Below are 13,677 nucleotides of genomic sequence, written 5' to 3' on the forward strand. Positions count from 1 at the left end.
AGAACAGATGAAAAAATATTCAAGATGCAACAAAGAATCAACTAACTCAAAAAGTTGACATTTTAGAAAATTTTAGTAGAAAAAATAAATTGAAAAATTGTTGGACTTGAAGGTGATGAAGGTCAAGATATGAAGAAGTTTATGCAACGATGGATTCCACAATCTTTGAGGGTAACTGAATTTCAAGGAGATATTGAGATTGAAAGCGCTGATAAAGTGTTTCGACCAAAGCCACAACCAGATCAAAATCCATGTCCAATATTGGTTAAATTCCTTTGCTATGAAGTGAGAGAAATGATCTTGGAACTGATGGCGAATCAAGCAAAAGAAAGACAATCACCATTAATTTACAATGGAAATAAGATCTTCTTTTACCCTGATATAAGTTTTAATTTGTTGAAAAAAAGAAAAGGATTCAAGGCTGTTAAAAATGTGTTATGGAAGAAAGGTTATGCTTTTGTCCTAAGGTATCCAGCAGTATTGGAAGTTTTTGTTCCAGACTGGGGAAATAGGATTTTTACAGAACCCAATGAGGCAAAGGTTTTTGCAGATTAATTGCCTGAGAAAGAGAGGTAAGAAGTGAATGGTTTAAAATTAGAGATAATACTGAATGATTATAGTTGATAATATAGAGAGAGAAAGAGCAAAGATTAATTTTTTTTGAGAGAGAATATTAGGGAGGAAAGTTTTAACCTGAAGGATCTATAAATAAGTAACAATTTGTAAATGGTAAAGATTATATAGATGAAATACAACAGGGACAGTACAGTAGTTCGAGAGAGTTAGATGGGAGTGAAGGACTAACTTCTGGTGTGGTTTTGACCACTACTCATATAGATCAGGGTTTATAAGAATATTATTAATTTGAAATGGACTGATCGAATTAAATATTTGGGTAAAGTAAATGGGAAGCGGATATTGGTTTTATTTTTTCCGAGGATGATTGGTTAGATATCTGTTATGATAGTGTTAGATTGATAAATGTACGTTATTGCCATGATTAATTACAATTTTTTACATCAATTATATTTGACACCTGAAAAATTTTAAAAATATGGTTTTAATGAATCAGATCTGTGTTTTAGATGTGGTGATACGGTTGGAACTTTTTTCATGCTGCTTGGACATGTATACATATACAATCTTTTTGGAAGAAAATTCAATCGTTTTTAAAATATCTGTATAAGATTAAAATAGTTTTAGATCCAACAGTATTTTTATTGGGTAGTTTGCAACCTTTGAAAGGCTTGGGATTAAATAAGTTTCAGCTTGCTTTTGTATATTTAGCTTTATCCATAGCGAAAAAATGTATTGCTAGTATGTGGAAAGATGCAAATATGATTGATATTAATAGATGGGATAATGAGATGAAATATTGTTTAATAATGGAAAAATTATATATGTTTCGCATGATAATTATAATTTTTTTATTAATAAGTGGCTATTATACTCAGAATATTTACATTTCAAGTTATATTGATTAGATTTTAATATGTATATTTAACTTTTTTAAAAATATCCTTTCTTTTTTCTTTTTTTATGGCTATCCTTAGGAGAGTTGGCTGAAGGGGGGGGCGATTTTTTTTCTTTTTCTTTTTTTTAATATATATTTAAAAAAATGTTCATGTTTAACTGCTGTATATGTCATATATTATTTGTTTTTTGAATGTATAAATAAAGTTTAAAAAAAATTATTTACTAAAATGTATATAAAATTACACTCTAAAACTAAAAAGAAAAAAGGTTCATATAAATCAAAATTACAATGGGAGAAAAATTTAAATATACAAATTCAGGAGGATATATGGTCAAAATTGTGTCGGGAGAGTGTTACAAATGCAGTTAATGCTAGATATCGAATGGTTCAATATAATTTTCTTCATCAATTATATTATACTCCACATAAATTGAATGGACTTAATTCTAATTATCCAGATAAATGTTTTCGATGTAACAAGGAAATAGGGATTTTTTAACATTTGGTATGGTCCTGTGAGAAAGTGGAACAATTTGAGTGTATTGTTAGGACAAATTATGAAGACAAAGATACAAAAAGATCCAAGAATATTTTTACTTGGGAATATGTATGAAAAAGATATTTATCAAGAAAAAATTAGTAAATATGCAGACGATACTAAGATAGGTGGAATAGTGGATAATGAAGAAGGTTTTCAAGGATTGCAGAGGGATTTGGGCTGCTTAGAAAAGTGGGCTGAAAAATGGCAGATGGAATTTAATGCTGATAAGTGTGAGGTGCTTCATTTTGGTAAGAAGAATCAGAACAGGACATATGTGGTAAATGGGAGAGCATTGATGAATACAGAAGAGCAGAAAGATTTAGGAGTAACGGTACATCGTTCCCTGAAGGTAGAAACTCACGTGAATAGGGTGGTGAAGAAGGCTTTTAGTATGCTGGCCTTTATCAATCATTGCATGGAATATAGGAGTTGGGAGGTGATGTTGAGATTGTATAAGACGTTGGTGCGGCCTAATTTGGAGTTCTGTGTGCAGTTCTGGTCGCCTAATTATAGGAAGGATATAAACAGAGTGGAGAGAGTGCAGAGAAGGTTTACCAGAATGTTACCTGGGTTTAAGCATCTAGAGTATAGGGAGAGATTGGACAGATTAGGTCTTTATTCTTTGGAGCGTAGAAGGTTGAGAGGGGATTTGATAGAAGTATTTAAGATTATGAAAGGGATAGACAGAGTGGATGTGGATAGACTATTTCCGTTAAGAGGAGGAAAGATTAAAACAAGAGGACATGAGTTAAGAATTAAGGGGCAGAGGTTTAGAGGTAACATGAGGGGGAACTTCTTTACTCAGAGAGTGGTAGCCGTGTGGAATGAGCTTCCGGGAGAAATAGTGGCGGCGGAGTCAATTGTATTATTTAAGAAAAGGTTGGACAGGTATATGGATGAGAAGAAGATGGAGGGTTATGGGTATTGTGCAGGGAGGTGGGACTAGAGAGGGGTGTTTGGTTCGGTGCGGACTAGAAGGGCCTAATGGCCTGTTTCCGTGCTGTAATTGTTATGTTATGTTATATAGCCATAGCGACTGAAAAGAAATGTATAGCGGTAACATGTAAAACTGAGAATTTGGTAAAAAAGACAGATGGCTTATTGAAATGTAAAATTATATATCTTTAGAATAAATTACATTCAGCTTAAGGAATTGAATTGAAAACTTTTATTAACTTTGGGAACCATATATGGATTTTATGAATAAAACTCCATCCACATCCTCCACTTTGCCCACTCCTCTCAGTTAGAAATTATAAAAAGTAGTCAATGAATATTATATATGTTAATAATATATATTTAGAAGTAGGTGTTCTTTTTTCTTTTTCTTCCTTTTTTTATGTTGAGGGAGGGGGTTGAGGAAAGTTGCTTAAGCATTAGAGAGCACCCCAGTAGCTACTCCTATTAGCAACAAATATATTGTATAAGATGATGTTGGGGAAGATGACCAGTCAGAGGTTGGGCCAAGTGAGCCAGAGGTGCAGAAAGGAAGGAAGAGGGAAAAAGTAGTCATTGTGGACTCCATCGTCAGGGGAACAGACAGAAGATTCTGTGAACCTTACAGGTATTCCCGCATGGTGTGTTGCCTCCCAGGTTCAGGGAATATCTTGGATAGGGTTCAAAGTACTACCATGAGCTAGGATGGAGGTTAAGAAGCAGGACCTCCAGGGTCGTAATTTCGGGGTTGTTACCTGTGCTTTGTGCAGGTAGGGGAAAAAATGAAAAAAAACATCAGGAGGTTAAATGTGTTGCTGAAGGAATGGTGCAGAGTGCAAGGTTTCAGGTTCATAGACCATTGGGATCTCTTCTGGGGGAGACAAGACCTCTACAGGAGGGATGGGTTACACCTGAATCCAAAGGGGGCCAATATACTGGCAGTAAGGTTGAATAATGCTGTTGGATATAGTTTAAACTAAATTGGCAGAGGGGTGGGAACCAGACTGATAGGGAAACAGATAGGAAGGAGAATATAGGGGTTGTTCCTATAGAATGTGAAATCATAAGGGCAGAGGGAACAAAAATGGATAGGAAAAAATGGGCAGATGCGTCAGATATCAAAGTAAAGAGAGCAGGGAGGAGCAGTTTAAGGTATTGTATATGAATGCATGAAGTTTAAGGAATAAAATAGATGACCTTGATGCACAAATGGAAATTGGAAGATATGATGTTATAGGAGTAACCGAGACATGGCTGCAGGAGGGACAAGATTGGAAAATTAATGTTCCAGGGTACACATCCTATCGAAAGGACAGAAAGTTAGGATGAGGAGGTGGGGTGGGTCTGTTGATGAGGAATGAAATTCAGGTGCTTGAAAGGAAAGACATTGAAGCAGGTAGAGTAGAGTCTGTTTGGATAAAGTTGAGAAATTGCAACAGCAGGAGGACCATAATGGGGTTCATATACAGGCCTCTGAACAGTAGCTCAGATATAGGAAGCAGTATAAATCAAGAATTGAAAGTGATACAGTATTTATGGGAGACTTCAACATGCAGGTGGACTGGGAAAATCAAGCAGTTGCGGGAAAGCAAGAGAGTGAGTTTATAGAATGTCTCCAAGATGCATTCTTGGAGCAGCTAGTGATGGAACCTACCGGAGGGAAGTTGATTCTGGACTTGGTACTGTGTAACGATGTGGAGTTAATAAGGGACCTTGAAGTAGGGGTGCCATTAGGTAATAGTGACCATAGATAGTCTGGTTACTTTTAATCTGCAAATGGAAAGGGAGAAGGAAAGGAAGTCAGAAACATCAGTGCTGCAGTTAAACAAACGGGATGATACAGCTATGAGGGAGGAACTTGCCAAAATACAATGGAAGGATATCCTAGCTGGGAGAACATTGGGAAAAAATGGCAGGTATTTCTAGGCATTTTTCACAGGATTCAGGACAAATTCATTCCAAAGAGGAGGAAAGGCTCTAAGGGGAGCAAATGGCAGCCGTGGCTGACAAATGAAATCAAGTGCAGTATCAAGTCCAAGGGAAATAAGTATAAGAGAGCAAAGCAGAGTGGGAGGTTAGAGGATTGGGAAACCTTCAAAAAACAACAGAGGGAAACTAAGAAAGTCATATGGCCGTGGAAAATGAAGTACGATAGTAAATTGGCAAGTAATGTAAAAGGGGATAGCAAAAGCTTCTCTAGTTATGTCAAGAGGAAGAAATTGGTTAGGACCAAAATTGAGCCTTTAAAAACAGAGAAGGGTGAAATTATTACTGGAAACGAGGAGATGGCTGAAGAATTTAACAGATACTTTGCATCTGTCTTCACCAAGGTGGATACAGTTTATGGTCAGATAGGGGGTAGAGGTCATGCAGCATCTAGGGACAATGAAATTTCCTAAGGAAATGGGGGAATCTGATGGATATCCAGATCCAGAAGCAGGTGGTTGTGGGTAAATTGTTAAGGACTGAGGGCTGATAAGTCTCCAGGGCCTGATGGGCTGCATCTCAGGGTGCTTAGAGAGGTTGCTCTGGTAATTGTGGAGGCACTGGTCGATATTTTCCAAAGTTCCATAGATTCGGGGGAGGTGCCTGTGTATTGGAGAGTGGCTGATGTAGTGCTGCCTTTTAAGAAGGGAGGGAGAGAGAAAGCAGGAAATTATAGACCGGTCAGCCTGACGTCAGTGGTGGGGAAGATATTGGAATCTATCATAAAAGGAGAAATAGCGGAACAGTTAGGCATAAATAATAGTATTAGTGCTAGTCAGCATGGATTCCTTAAGGGAAAATCATGCTTAACAAACTTTGTGGAATTTTTCAAAGAGGGTGGACTCAGGAGAGCCAGTGAATGTGGTGTACTTTGACTTCCAAAAAGCCTTTGATAAAGTCGCGCACAGGAGGCTAGTAGGCAAAATCAAGGAGCATGGTATTGGGGGTAAGGTGCTGACATGGATAGAAAATAGGTTAAGAAATAGGAAACAAAGGGTTGGGATAAACGGGTCATTTTCAGGATGGCAGGATGTGACGAGTGGGATACCACAGGGTTTGGTGTTGGGTCTTCAGTTGTTTATCATTTATGTAAATGATTTGGATGAAGGGATTATTAACAACATGAGCAAATTTCCAGATGATACTAAACTGGGTGGCAGTGTAAAATGTGAGGAGGATGTCAGGAAAACGCAGAGGAACTTGGACAGGCTGGGGAGTGGACGGAGGAATGGAAGATGAAGTTCAATGTGAGAAAATGTGAGGTTATCCATTTTGGAGGCAGTAATAAAAGAGCAGGGTATTATTTAAATGGAGTCAAACTGGGGAGTGGGGTAGTGCAAAGGGATCTGGTTGGACTCGTACACCAGTCACTAAAAGCTAGCATGCAGGTTCAGCAAGCTGTGAAGAGGGCAAATGACATGTTGGCTTTCATAAAGAGGGGATTGGAGTATAGGAGCAGAGATGCCCTCCTGCAGTTGTACAGGGCCCTGGTGAGACCTTACCTGGAATATTGGATCCAGTTCTGGTCCCCAAATTTGAGGAAGGACATACTTGCTCTCGAGAAAGTGCAGCGCAAATTTACAAGGTTGGTTCCCGGGATTACAGGATTGACATACGCTGAAACGTTGGAAAGACTGGGCTTATATGCAATGGAGTTTAGAAGGATGGCTGGAAGTGCTATCTGTCTGATATTTCTCTTGGAATAAGAGGAACAGAAAGGAACTCGTTGGTAGCCTGGAAAGAAAGAGGTTATCAGCTGGAGAACCCTGATGGTCAAGTTTCATCAGCAAGACATTGAGGTGACTAATGGCGGTACCTCAGTTATGGAAATCCTGGAACAACAAATCTCTCTCTGCAAACCCAATGAGAACCTTCCTGAGTGGTAAACATTTACCTTTCGAGCACCAAAGACTGGTGAACTTTATACATGTTAAATTCTGTGAACAGTATAAGAATTGCCTGCAACCAGAGAACTTGGAAGAAGGAGAAGTGAGATTGAACTGTGAACCAAAGAACTTTTCTTAAATTTACACACACATTACATACACATGCACTTAGAATTAGAAGGGGGTTAAGTTTGGTTTAGTTAAGTTAATAGAGATAAGTTAAAATTTGATTCTGTTTTCATGTTTAAAGATAATTAAAAACAACTTTTGTTTAAGAAGCTCATTGTTTTGGTGAATGTCTATTGCTGCTGGGTGCTGGGTTTTGGGGTCCTTTGGGCTCATAACACCTTAAATTATCCCTTAATTATCATCTATCCTGGCATAGGAAGCAATTTCTTTCCCGATCAAAACCTTTCATCATTAATACCTTGCTTAATCTTCTCTTCTCAAGGAGAATGATCAGATCTTCTCTGTGTCTCCTCAAAACTGAAAATGCAAACTACAAAGATTTTTACATTAAACAAAATAAACTTTAGCTTGAGGTTGTAAGTCATGACAACTGGCAGAGTAAATTTACAGAGGAAATATGCATGAAGGACAGCACTTTTCACATACCTCAATGAATGGAACAAAGGCATTGGATAAGTGCAGCATTCATTAAAACCCATTTATAAAAAATGCTATGCACCACAATATCAAACTGAATACATTCCAAGCAAAATCAGATAAGTCAGTAGGTTTATAAAAGGCAAGCACTATAAAATTTAACATTCTCTGTGAATTTGTAGGAATATAGTCTGGATATATTTCATTGGTGCAGATGAAGCCAAAGTTGTTTTCTCTCACCTTTTAAAATATTTTGCTCCAAACCATAATTCTCACTTTTAGTTTTTTTTAATAATTAATTCAATTTCAAATTGAAGTACTTAGATTTTGTGAGATGACAATAAATACAACCATTACTTTAAAAGTTTACATGAACCTTTCATCATCCTAATTATTCACAACATCTGATATTAAATAACTTTAACACATGAAACATCTACACATGATAGCCAGGTAAAACAACATGGTTAGCATAGAGTGGGACAGTTAGTGTCGTGGTTAGCACTACATTATTGCAGTGCCATCAACCTGAATTCAAATCTACCACTGTCTAGAAGGAGTTTGCATGTTCTCCCCATGGCTAAATGGGTTTCCTCCTCCATTCCAAAGACATAAGGGCTTAGTAGGTTCATTGGACACATGGGTGTATTTGGCATTGAGGTCTCATGGGCTAGAAGGTCCTGTTACCATGATGTATCTCTAAATTTTAAAAAAATTATACAATGAGACACTAAAATGGGTATTTGACCTAGTTCCTTCAAAATCTTGTCAATGAAGGGCACACATTTTAACAAAAATCACTTGAACAGCACAATTTGAAAGAAGTAATCGTTGCAATGATAGATGCACAGATAGTTTCAAAAATTCATAAGATGTAGAATGGTTCTTACAGATCGAAAGGTAGCACTTAGAACTGCATTATTTAAGAAAGGAGAGAGAAAACAGTAAACTATCAAAATCAACCTATTAGTCAAACATCACTAGTGGGAAAATTGCTGGAATCTTTGCAAGAAAGTGGTTACTGGGAACAGCAAAAATAATAACGGGGGAAGGCAAGAGTCAACATGAATTTACAAAATGAAAATGTTGTTTGACAATTTTTGAGGTTATAATTAGTCGAACAGATCAGAAAATTAACAGTGGATGAAGTACATTTGAACTTTCAGAAGGCCTAATATAAGATGCCACACAAGAGGACATTAAAATTAAGGAACATCGATCAATGTTGATGAAAAAGTGAAACTTTTGGAACGTAAGGGTTCAATCAGGCAGACGCAGCATGGTTTTAGAAAGGGAAGATCTTGTTTGACAAACTTGTTAGGATTCTTGGAGGATATAATGGGTGCGGTGGATAGAGGGGAACAGGTTGATGTTGTATATTTGGATTTCCAGAAAGCATTTGATAAGGTGCCGCACAAGAGACTTATCAGTAAGTTACAGGAAAGTGGAGTCCCGGGGAAGTATATTGGCCTGGATTGAAAATTGGTTGTCTGACAGGAGGCAGAGTTGGGATAAATGGGAGTTTTTCAGGTTGGCAGAGAGTGGTAAGTGGGGTGCCGCAGGGGTCAGTGTTAGGCCCACAACTGTTCATCATTTACATTGATGACTTGGAGGAGGGGACAAAATGTGGTGTAGCCAAGTTTGCGGATGACACCAAATTGAGTGGAAGAGCAAATTGTAATGAGGATGTGGAGAGTCTGCAAAGGGATATAGTTAAGCTGGATGAGTGGGCAAAGGTCTGGCAGATGGAGTACAATGTTAGTAAGTGTGAGGTTATCCACTTTGGCAAGAAAAATAAAAGAGCTGAATATTATTTAAAGGGTGAAAAACTACAGCATGCTGTTGTGCAGAGGGACTTGGGAGTGCTTGTGCATGAATCGCAAAAAGTTAGGTTGCAGGTGCAGCAGGTTATTAAGGCAAATGGAATGTTGGCCTTCATCACTAGAGGAATTGAATTCAGGAGTAGGGAGGTAATTTTGCAACTGTATAAGGTACTGGTGAGACCGCACCTGGAGTACTGTGTCCAGTTCTGGTCTCCATATTTGAAGAAGGATATACTGGCTTTGGAGACGGTCCAGAGGAGGTTTACTAGGTTGATCCCTGGGATGAAGGGGTTGATTTATGGTGAAAGATTAAATCGTCGAGGATTGTATTCGCTTGAGTTCAGAAGAATGAGAGGAGATCTTATAGAAACATATAGGATTATGAAGGGTATGGATAGGATAGATGTAGGAAGGTTTTTTGGGCTGGCCGGGGAAACTAAAACGAGAGGACACAGTCTCAAGATTCGGGGGAGTAGATTTAGGACAGAGATGAGGAAAAATAGTTTTTTTCCCAGAGAGTAGTGAATGTTTGGAATTCTCTAACCAGGGAAGTGGTTGAGGCTGCCTCATTAAACATATTTAAAATTCGGTTAGATAAATTTTTACATGATAGAGGAATTAAGGGATATGGGGAGAAGGCAGGTAGGTGGAGTTAGGTCATAAATTAGATCAGCCATGATCGTATTGCATGGCGGAGCAGGCTCGATGGGCCATTTTTGGCCTACTCCTGTTCCTACTTCCTATGTTCCTATGTTCCTAATATTAACCTAAGCATGGATTGAGGATTGTTCAAAGGACAAAAAAATGAGAGTAAGAATAAACAAGTTGTAAGGCTGTGACTAAAGGCACTTTCAGGTGACCAATTGCCCCACATGTCAAGCCGCATATTTTGGCAATGTGCAGCTGTGGGGAGGCCACGTGAATGTGCAGGAGGCACCCTTGAGGTGAGCTACGTATCCCTACTCCAAGAGGGATAATCAGCGCAGCTCAGTGGCTCCCCCAGCCATCTGAATGCAGCTGGCTGAAAGCGGCTGTCAAAAGGGGCAGGCTGCTGACATGGTAGTGACGTCGTCTGCCTGAGACGTCTGGTGCGAATCTTGAAGCACATTGTGCAGGCAGGCTAGTGCAGATTCAGTCGTTTGTTTTAGCAGTGCAGGAAAACGGTGCATTTGAACAATGGCTCCAAAAAAGGCGTAACTGGTCTGATAAAGAGGTAAGACTGCTTCTAGACCATCTGACTCAGGAATCCCAGGAAATGGAGCTTACTGGGACAGTTAGGGATGGTCCCACATTTGAGCACCTGTCTGGAGTGCTCGCAGCACAAGGGCACAAGCGCAGTAAAAGCCAGGTGTTCTCGAAGCTGAAGAGCATGAGGAAGAAATTCAGTTCTGGACCACAACAGGAGGAGTGGCAATGGGTGCAAGGAGTGGTAGTACTTCGACCAGTGCTACTCCCTTGAATGTAGCCAGCACTCTGGAGACCCCTGATTCCCCAGAGCTCATCCTTGAGGGATCTCAGGGTTCACCCAGTGGCAATGGAGGAGACATGCTGGTCCAGGAGGAGGAGGCCACTACCGAGGACCTGGCAGCCACGAATTTGGATGCCCCCGAGAGAGGTCACTGTTGGGGCGAGGCAGCACTCTCAATAGAGAACACAGGTACAGTAGCATTGAGGTTGTGTTTATGGAGAAGCACCAAAGTCCAATGCTGATGCACTTTTCCTGTTTCCACCCACAGCCTCTGGTCCCAGATGCAAGCGCCAGCAACTGACCAAGGGTCAGGTTCTCACGAAGGAGCTGCAGGCGATGATGTTGGCACTTGACAGGGAGGACAGTGAGAGAGACCACCAGCGTGCAGAGGAGGCGCTGGATCATGAGAGAATCGTGCTTGCCGACCTGAGCGAGGACGAGGAAGCAACGTGCCGCTCCGAAGTGGAGAAGCATGCCCAGTCGATGTCTGAGCTTGCAGCTTCCCTGTGGGGACTGAGCGCCGCAATGGACAGGCAGTCAGTCATCTTCAACAGATTATTCACATGAATGGAGGCCTCCCCATCCCCATTCCCACAGTCAAATGGTCAGCCTCATCCCATGTACCTGGCCCCTCCATCCAGCATGCCATTCCATTCCACGCCAGTGCATCACAGTAGTGGATGCTTTGGCATGAGTGAGATGCTGGGGTCCAGGACAGATTCCTCACCCACCCCCCCCCCAACTCTTTCCTCTCAATGCTGGAATGAGGTGTGTGTCGGACTAAACATCCTTAATGCTGCTAACTCACTGTTCACGTTTGTTGTTCATCAAGCCCCTCATAAGTGCAATGTTCTGTGCAACACTTTAAGGATGTAAACATTCAGCAGTGAGATGCTAAGGTGCCGAGTGGTTGTGTTTGTTGTGTTTACTGTTTTAATGTTTGATCTGCTGTGTTCAAGTGTGGAGTGGATTTGTACTGTTATTTGTCCATTCCATGGTTTACTTCAAGTTTAAGAATGATGTGAAATGTTAACGTTGCTATATCTACCTCAGATATTTATGAAGCAGTGTGATTTCTCAAAGAACGTCTTTTATTAAATTTTAGACAAGCACACAAGTCACATGTTTCATTTATATGCACCTGTTCATTCAGGAGAGCACATAACATGCCAGGCAGCAGGCTCATGTCCCTGCATTGGGTGGGGAGGGTGGAAAGGGGAACAAGTTGTGGAAAATGGGGAGCTGGGTAGCAGGGTCATATCCTTACAGGATGGACATAATGGCAGAATTGATGGCCTGGTGCCCATGGGCCAGCTGATCAGGGTAATGTGCGCTATTGGGTGCAGGACCATCTGCTTCAACCAATGTCCACTCTGAAGGGAAGTCTTCCTTGTTAATCTCACATATATTGTGCAGTACACAGCAGGCAAACACAACATTTGGGACTAAGGCAGTAGAGATATCTAAACGCTTGAACAGGCACCGCCAACGGCCTTTCAGATGGCCAAACGCATGTTCCACCACTATCCTTGCTGAATTAAAGGTCTTGTAAATCTTTGTTGATCTGGATCCAGTACTTGGTGCTGTGTGAAGCCTTCATCAGCCAGCTTTGTAGGGGGTATGCCACATCACCCACAAGATGCGCTGGAACCTCCACTCCTTCAACATCCTTGGACACCTGCAGGCACAACAATGCAGAAATGTAGTTAATTCATGCACCTGAATGTTGACAAAACAAGCATGCATAACATATTGAAACACGGAGCTTTGAAGGGTGAACACTCACGTCACGTGGGAAGAGGTATCTGCCCTGGTCCTCTGGTTTTCTAGACAGAGGAGAGTTGGCAAGCACTCGGGCATCATGCTTGCAGCCCGGCCATTCCACAAACACATCTGAAAAGCTGTAACATGAATGGAAATTACAGTGAAGTTATAGTCATTTGAAATGTGATGTGAAAAAGATGAATAGAGGCTTAACTCACCAGAATCTGTAGTCGACCACCACTTGCAGAACCACCGAATGCCACCCCTTGCGATTGTAGTAGGCTGCAGCATCCACGCTGGGTGTGATAATGGGAATGTGTGACCCATCAATGGCACCAGCACACATTGGGTATCTCCTTTGCACAAAGCCATCAATGGTCTCCTGGAGACGTGTTCCACTTAGCAGGAAGATGAAACATTTACCGAGGAACTTCCTCAAGGCTGCAGTCACCTCCTGCACCACCATGCACACGGTGCTGACTCCTATTCCAAAGATGGTACTGATGGATTGATACTAACAAGGGGTGGCACACCACCACAAGGCCACAGCTAATCGAAGTCCAGGCTCCAATGGTCGCTGCAGGTAAGGTTCTATGAGTTGCAGCACGAAGTGAAAGGTGCCACGCGACATAAAAAAGTGTCTGTTCCACTCAGCATCGTCAAATTTGGTGAGGACATTACTCCAGAACTCAGCACCCTGGGGTCGGTTCAAACTCCAGAGAGTGTCACCATAGCTAATTGACTGACCAGCAGCATTCGACTTCGTCTGCAGCGCTTACGCTCGACACGCCTTTCTACCGCTAACTGCTGTCTTCTTGCCCTCAACCTTTGCAGGAACCTTCTGATTGCACCTATGCGATTTTCAGATCTCAAGGATGATTGAAGAGCTTCAACAGCACAAATAGCTTTACCAAGGATCTGCCATATCTCATTCTGAAAACTCAGCAACGCTGAAATCATCGTCATTATGTCTCCTGCCTGCACAGGGTCTGCCATTGACCTGTGTTCCTTTTGTTGTGCTCAAAATGATATCACATCAGTGGGCGGGAACATAGCTGACACTGGGCAGGAGCCGGAGTGTGCTCAGAGGCGCATCCAGTACAGCTGTGTCCTTCAGGTGGCCAGCGTTGCGCTTTCAGCGCTGCCACCTGAACGGCAACTTAAAGGGCTGCGTCTGCTTCTTCAGGTAC

Source organism: Narcine bancroftii, chromosome 2, assembly GCF_036971445.1.
Source record: "Narcine bancroftii isolate sNarBan1 chromosome 2, sNarBan1.hap1, whole genome shotgun sequence".
In the NCBI taxonomy this organism is placed as follows: Eukaryota; Metazoa; Chordata; class Chondrichthyes; order Torpediniformes; family Narcinidae; genus Narcine; species Narcine bancroftii.